Here is an 8,251-nt window from a genome sequence, read left to right on the forward strand (position 1 = left end):
TGCCTTGTTTATGTTACCTGACATGTTCTGTAGGCTCTCCCAGAACCCAATGATGCCAAAAAATAAAATAAATAAAAAATAAAAGGAAAATGAATGTCCGCCTCAGGGAATGTGCGGGAGTTAGATGAAACTGACAACCATGAGAATCCACCCCTACCCTGCGTGCCCCCCATCCCCGCCCCCAAGACCTCGCAGCAGGTGGAGGGAACAAGGAAGAGTGAGTGCAAGGGGGAGGAACAAGCTTGGCAGATTTAGAAAGTGGTGAGCAGCCCGTGTGTCTGGGGCAGAGAAGAGCGAGCGTGGAGGGTGGGGGATGAGTTTGGAGAGCAGGCTCCGGCCTCTTCAGCCGTGGGAAGGAGCTTGAGGTTTGTTCTAAGTGGCCTGACATGGGCTCCGCTTGACACCTAGAAGGCTCTAGAACAAGGCTTTGCTGTCAAGGAGCCTGTGTGAGTTGGGGTAGGTGAGGATGGCGGGAGCAACAGGGGAGGAGACAGGAAGCGAGGCTAGCTTTTGCCTAAATGATTAGTATCACTCAGGTGCTCCTAAGGCAGGCAGGGGATCATTTGAGAGGGTTTTTTAATAAAGAGGGTGGGCCCAGTTTAAGGCCATCTCAAGGATGGTGCAGTACCCAGGGCTACTGAAAGGGGGCGCTGTTACCCAGTTAGGCCTGAAGGGACAAGGGAGAGAGGGGTTACCAGATTCAGGAGGTAGAGGTATTGTTTAGAGTGGTCTCTTCTCTCCTCATAAGGGACACAGTCAGCCTAGGGGGCCCCACAAAAGACAAAGCTGCGATCTCACCCCCTGCCTTTTGATCTGCTGAGCCCATACCCATGGGCCATACCCAAATGGACGACAAAGGGGAAGGAGCCCATCTGGGGGGACCACACAGGTCAGCCTCGCTAGAGGCAGGAACTGGGAGGAGAAAGCCAGGAAGCAGAACTGGAAGAGCAAAAGGAAGATACCTGGTTCACCCTCCAGGACTCGGAATAAGAAAATTGCATCCCTACTTGGACCGGGGACCACACTCAGATGTAGTGTCTACTAACAATGGATATCATCTGACTCTTCCACCTTCCCGGCAGCATCACCTCCTGGCTTCAGGAAGCCCAGAGATCAAAGCAAGGAAAACCTTTAGGATCTGGTTTTGAAGATAAGCCATTCAGATGCAGGCTCAGAACTGGCAAGCTGAAGCAGGAGGCACCTTCGATCAGCCCGGAGTCCCTCGAGAGATGTCCCTGATCTGCTATTACCGGAATTTGCAACTCTTGTAAAAAAGCTGCTGGGGGCATGACTCACCGGGTGGATGTCCAAACCACTGCCTCCACAGCTCACCATCCTGTCCCCCGAGTCTCCTCCCTCTTTCTGCAGCTGCAACCCGAGAGGCATTTGTTCCCTCCAGGGAGAGGCCCCGGGACCTGGTGTCAGCATCCTTGGCGGGCCGGCTGCCTCCACGCACTGCAGGTAGCCAGAATTTCCTGGATTCCAGGGAGAAAGGATTATGTCTGGAAGAGACCAGATGGTCTCAGCCTCCCTGTGGTAGGTCACATTCCTAGAGGGAGGGAAGGTGAGCACCACCAAGCCACACCTGGAAGTCGCCTGGATCACTGTGACAAGCCCAGACGCAGCAAATGAATTTGGGACAGCTCCATGGCGCTAAGTCTTGTCTGCATTTCTCATTAATTAATTTGGTCCTCATACATCTGGGAATTTGCAACAGCCTGAACCGGATGCGTTAGGATTTTGTTTATTTTTATTTTTATTTTGCAAGCTTCCTTTTGGCTTGTCTTTTTGTGTGCATTTCCCTCCCTTGCGTATACCTGTCTAAGTTGGTAATTTATCAGCCCTGCCAGATTCCATCTAGCTGATGTGGCAGTGGCGTGGGACGGTGGTCAGGTCATGATGCGATTCTTATAAACTCAACTCTCTGGTTGACACATACGCCCTACCTAGAACTGAAAGGCTGTGCACTCAAAATTCCTCTGAGTCTTTTTTTTTTCTAAAATTTTTTTATAATGTTTTATTTATTTCTAGGAGAGAGAGAGAGACAGCGTGAGCAGGGGAGGGTCAGAGAGAGAGGGAGTCACAGACTGAAACAGGCTCCAGGCTCTGAGCTGGCAGTCAGCACAGAGCCCGACGCGGGGCTCGAACCCACGAACCGCGAGATCATGACCTAAGCGAAAGTCGGAATCTCAACCGACTAAGCCACCCAGGCACCCCTAAAATTCCTCTGAGTCTTTAGCTAGCAAAATTGTCATGATTTCTGTTAACCGGAGATGCACCGTCTGGAATTTTTTTTCCCTTTACAAACTCCTACCTCACTCGGTGGAAGAAAACAGGGAGCTTTAGGCTGGGATCTAGAGTTCGAATCCCAGCTCCATCCATCACTAGCCAGGTGGTCTTAGGCGTGGGTCACCCTCTGAATCTCAGTTGTCTGTCTGTTAAAATGAGCTCAATACCTCCCTCACAATATTGTAAGGATTAATGGGATAGCATAGGCAAATCACTAATACGCTGTCTGGTTTAGAGGTGCTCGCATATATCCATTTCTTCCTATCCCCGGCCTCCTTCCTCACCAAGGCATACACATTTCAACCCTTGGTATCCTAGTTCCCAACTTGAGGGCCTTGCTTAACCACAAGAGGAGTTAGCACGATCATGAAGTTCACTGGGCAGCTCCCTTCCCTCAGCCATCATGCAGCCCTTATAGGTTGTCAGACAGACTGGGATGTTGGGAGTGCCATGTGGATCTGGGAGGTCGAAAATCCAGAGCAAAAAAACCTGGAAGCGCAAGGCATGGAGGGATGGAGGGTCATTGGATAGGGGGGGCGCGAGAGAGCCTTGGCAGGCTAGGAGGGGATGTGAAAAGTTGTGAAAAATTGCTGAGAATGGCTGAGAAACAGCCCTAATGAGGCTGAGCATGGGGTGTTGGAGAGAGCTGCCTGGCACGCAGAGGGCCTGGGTAGGTATTGGTAAAGGAATGAATTCAGAGGATAAGGAAGGAGGACTGGGCAATGGGCAAAGCAGAGGGGAGTCTCAGGGAGCTTGGAAGGATTGAGTTTCTGCTGAGATGTCACTTATCAGAGAGGTCTCCCTTGACCTTGGGTGTGCAACAGCACTCTGTTGGTCCTCTTGAGACCCTCCCCCGCCTACCCCCCCCCAATGGTGCCTGGCACCAGATTACACATTTATTGTATATTTATCTATTCATTGTTAGTCTCCTTCACTAGGGCTATAAACTCCAGAAAGGCAGGGACTTTGTCTCTTGTTGTCTCCTGCATCTCCTAGAATGGAGCTTGGCAGGCAGCAAGACTCAGTACATATATTTGAATAAATAATTGAATATGAGAGAGTGATTCCTGGGATTGGTGGTAATGGAAGGGCTCAGGAGAAAGACTTGCGAGGGTTCTCAAACTTAGGACGCCTCATCACCACCAGGGGCAGATTCTCTGTCCCTGGTCCTGACCGGCTGAATCAGTCTTGGGGTGGAATGCGGGGGACCTGCCTTTACCAGCAGCTTGGGTGGTTCTGGTGTAGAGGTTCTGAATTCCACACTGAGAGACTCTGGCCTTGCCTTATAGAAACTGATGGATCCTCTCAACCATTCTCACTTCTGGAATGGACTTCTCCTCTTCACTTACGTCAGGATCACTTGGTAATATCCAAGTACTCGGTATGCCAGCTCATATGCAAGCACTCAATATACCAGCTCTTCATATCTCTATATATCACCTCAGTGAAGCCCGCTGAGAACGAAATGATGAAAAGTAGGAGAGAATGTTCTCCAAACTGTTCCATCCCAAGATGGCACCCCTGTGCTCCCCAAACACTTTTGCTTGCTTGCACGCTATGAAGACGCTGAATTTTTACCTTTAGCCTTTGCTGTACTGAATAGTCTCTAGCCTCTTAATTCTAAGTGATCCTGTGGGTTTGGAGCACCCAACTGTAGAGAATAAGCTCGGGAGACAGGGGCTGCAACTTGGACTTCCCATCTTCCTTAAGGTCAGCTGTCCAAGTGATGCTTTATGAACAGTCTTAACTTACTGACCAATTAACAGTCAAGGCTGGGCACTGAGTGTGTTCTTGAAATGTGAATATGGTGATGACTGCAGTAATAGTAACAGCCTGTTGGATATGCAATCTCCATTTCCTCCTTTCAAGAAGCTCGCTGAGTTGATGTAAGGAAAGAGGAATTTTCCTATTGTTACGTAACTTCCCTTTCTCATCCCCCCCACCCTTCGGCTTGCTTTTCTGCCCCACAAACGTTAATTACCTGTCCCTAAAGGAATACATTATTGAGTCTCAAGGGCACATGCCCTCAGTATGAATGTTTAGTTGGACTTTTCAGGGAGAGCAAAGGCAGGAGGGCTGACACTTTTGCCTTTGCTGACTCACCTTACTTTTAAAGCATAAACTGGCCAGACAGATGGCTCTTGCCCTCTGAATTTGTGGAAATGTTATTTTACTCCTAGGCTCATCACTGATAATAAGGCAGTGGCAAAAAGCAAAAGTTAGAACCACCCACCCTGGCTGTTGCTGCTGCTGCTGCTGCTGGTGTGTGTATTACAGCAAAAAGTCTTATCTTGTATGAAAAAGCTTCTGACACCACCCCCCACCCCCCGGCCCCAAACCAAAAACTCTTCCTGTCTTTCCGGTTTCTGTCGCTGGCCGCTGCCTCCTCTCAGAGCCTTATTCTCAATACTAGAAGCCAACATTGATTCCTTCCACCCTTGAGGGCTTGTAACATCCAGTAGACCCTACCTCCCCTGTCTCTTTCCCACTGTGTTTGCTGTCATAGCAATTCCGAGCCACACCATTCCCTAGTCCACAACCCCCACTCCCATTCATGCTACACATCACCAACAATTTAAGTTTTCTAAAGCAACTCCCCAGTTTCAAGGGCTCCCAATTTACTCATCAAAAAGATACGTAGAGTCATCAGTTTGTTGTCCATACCTTCCAAAAGCGGGCCCCAACCTACCTGGCCTAGCCTATCCCTTATACAGTGGCATTTTCCTGTGAATGGGTATTTGCTCAGGCTGCCTCTATGTCCTGGGATGCCTTCCTTCGGTGTCTTATGTCTGTAGAAACCCCATTCACTATTTTTGGCCTCATAAAGAAATCATAAATGGAGGCTTTCAGTTTAGCAAATTGTTACTGAGTGTTCCAGGCACGGTGCTAGGCATTGGAGATTACAGAAATGAGTTCAATGTCTATTAGGAGAGAGTCATGGGGGCTGTATCATTCAGTAAAGCTGATGGTTTCAACAGTGCAGATTTCTGTGGAAGGGAAGGGGGGTATCTATCTTGGACCTGTTTTGGGGGCAGGGATGGTGGCGAGGCAGGGAAGTTGACACAGAGGACACGATATTTGGGTGGACAGGAGGGTGGGGATAAGCCAAAGGAGGAGGCTAAATGAATATCAAGGGGCCTCGTCAAGAGGCCCAGCCAGTTGCTCAGTCACATGGGATATCTCTGGACAGGCAGCAGAGGAACACTGTGCCTCAGGCCAGCTCACTGAAGAAAGGAAGAGAGAGGCTCTAGATGCTCACTGGATCCAAATGTATCCCATGGGGCAAGAAATTCACACACTCTTCTAGCCCTTTTGGGAGGCTGCTAGGGAGGCCAGATCCAGGCCCTGTCATATGAGGCTCAGTCCAAGTCTAGACATGATGAGAGGAGCAGAGTCTTCAGGAGTCTGGTGCGGTCATGGACCTGGGTGGTAGACCCACAGCTCCTGCCATGGCAAGTTGAAGGGGGGTCATGCCTGACCTCAACTTCACTCCAAAAGAGGCAAGGAAGCCAGCACTGGGGCGGTGGAGGCTTTGGCTGTGGTAGTGGTGGCTGGGCTCTCCAAGATGTAGAGCTTCCATTGTGACTGATATAACCCACCCTCTATACGTATATCTTCCCATGATGGCTGGCCTCCCATACTACCCTATCAGGCTTCAACTTTTGGAAACCAAGGCTAGTATACATAGGGTGGATTTGAAGAGGGCAAGAGTAAGAGCAGAGGGATTAGCTAGTAGGTGACTGCGGTAGTCTTAGCAAGAGATGATAAACATCCTAACTAGGACAGTGGTAGTGGCAATGGAGAGGAGAAAATGAACTTAGTAAGTATTAGGAAGATAAAATGAACAAGATTTGGTGACTGACGAATCCGGGGATGCTATTAACTGAATTGCGTCCCCCCCACAATGCGTGTTGAAGCCTTAACTCCCAACATGATAGTGTTTGGGGATGGGGCCCTCGGGAAGCATTTAGGTTTAATAAGGTCACGAGTGGGACTCTCATGATGAGATTAGTGTCCTTCTAAGAAGAGGAAGAGACACCGGAGGAGAGCTCGCTGTTTCTCCCTTCCTCTTTTTCTTTTTCTCTCTGCCATGTGAGAAGAGAGCGAGAAGGCATCCGTCTGCAAGACAGGAAGAGGGGTGTCACCAGAACCCAACTGTGCTGGCACCCTGATCTCAGAATCTTCCGGATTCCAGAACCAACAGAAAACACGTTTCTGCTGTTTAAGGCAGAATGCCATCTATGGTATTTGGTCCTGGCAGCCTGAGCTGACTGATAAGGGTGGTTGAGGGAGAACGAGGAGTCTAGGTTGCTTCCAGGGTTCTACCTCGAGTATCTGGAAGGAAAAATGCTGATTCCCACAAGTGAAGTGGAGAAGTCAGGAGTTTTCCGCTAATGATTTGAACCAGGAGTCAAACCAAGAAGATAAGGGGGTACCTGGCTGGCTCAGTCTGTAGAATATGCCACTCTTGATCTCGAGGTTGTGAGTTCAAGCCCCGCTTTGGGTGTAGAGATTAGTTAAAAAATAAAATCTTCAGGGGCGCCTGGGTGGCTCGGTCGGTTAAGCGTCTGACTTCGGCTCAGGTCACAATCTCACAGTTCGTGGGTTCGAGCCCCGTGTCAGGCTCTGTGCTGACAGCTAGCTCAGAGCCTGGAGCCTGCTTCAGATTCTGTATCTCTTTCTGCTCACGCTGTCTCTCTCTTTCTCATAGAAATAAACAAAACATTTTTTAAAAATTAAAAAAATAAATAAAATCTTCAAAACAAAACAAAACAAAAAACCAAGAGGGTAAAGCCACGCTATTCCAATGGCGCAAACAAAATTCAAAAGTCAGACTCGGAAGATGTGTTTTTATATCATAACAGAAAAGATTTTAAATTCCAGGTTGTCTAATTATTTCTTTGAACGCACTTCTTAAAAATAAATTGAGTATCTTCTCCAGGGGGTTAAGAGACAATTTCACCTTATGGTATGCCAACCTGACAGCTGTTAAAGGCAGACATTATCTTTTGTTTCACATTTACCACCTTACAGAGTGGATTGAAAAAAATAGATATATAATCATCCGAGTTGAGAAGCTCTTTTTTAGCTCTGAGAGTGGGAGGGAGATTGGCATGCAAGAGATTCTGGGTTCATTTAGCAAGTGTATTAAGAGCCCTATTGCTGTATTGTCCTGTCAAGATTTAGGGGAACCTGGGTGGCTCAGTCGGTTAAGCGTCCAACTTAGGCTTAGGTCATGAGCCCATGGTCAGTGGGTTCCAGCCCGGCGTCGGGCTCTGTGCTGACAGCTCAGAGCCTGGAGCCTGCTTCAGATTCTGTGTCTCCCTCTCTCTTTCTGTCCCTCCCCCGCTCAGGATCTATCTCTCTGTCTCAAAAATAAATAAACATTAAAAAAAAAATTTTTTTTAAAAAGATTTAAACTCTGTGAACACCAAGTAGGCTTGTGGCCATAACAAAATCGTGTCTGAAGTCAGGAGCGTGCAGAGCAGTGGATATGCCTCCCCCAATATCTCCCTTGAGCTTATTCTTAAGAGGACAGATTCCAGACAGGCTGCTGGGATCTACAAATGGTGTCAAGCCATTCTTATGATCACATATCTTCCTTTGTCTTCTTTGCAAAGTTGCGCTATTGTTTCTCTTCCAAAGCAGGTCGCAGAAAAAAATACACTGCAGGCATCGTTTTGGACATCTTGACTTGAAATTTCCAGCGGCTCTAAGTGCTTTTTTTGTTTCCATGGAAACCAGCAGTGTTTTGAAGAGGCGGTGACAGGTTCAGCACATACCCGCTACCATGGGGAGCGCCCGTCAGTCTATCGGTGGGAGTCAATGGCAAAATCACCACGTTTCGAGGCTCTCTCTGACCCGGTCAGCTTGACCTTCTAAAGAGAGAGAAGCAGAATGATGGAGATGAAGTCATTCCCCACCCCCCCCCCCCCCCCCCCCCCCCCCCCCGCGCCCCGGG

The sequence above is a fragment of the Crocuta crocuta genome, unplaced genomic scaffold, assembly GCF_008692635.1.
Source record: "Crocuta crocuta isolate KB4526 unplaced genomic scaffold, BGI_CrCroc_1.0 scaffold348, whole genome shotgun sequence".
NCBI classification, from domain to species: domain Eukaryota; kingdom Metazoa; phylum Chordata; class Mammalia; order Carnivora; family Hyaenidae; genus Crocuta; species Crocuta crocuta.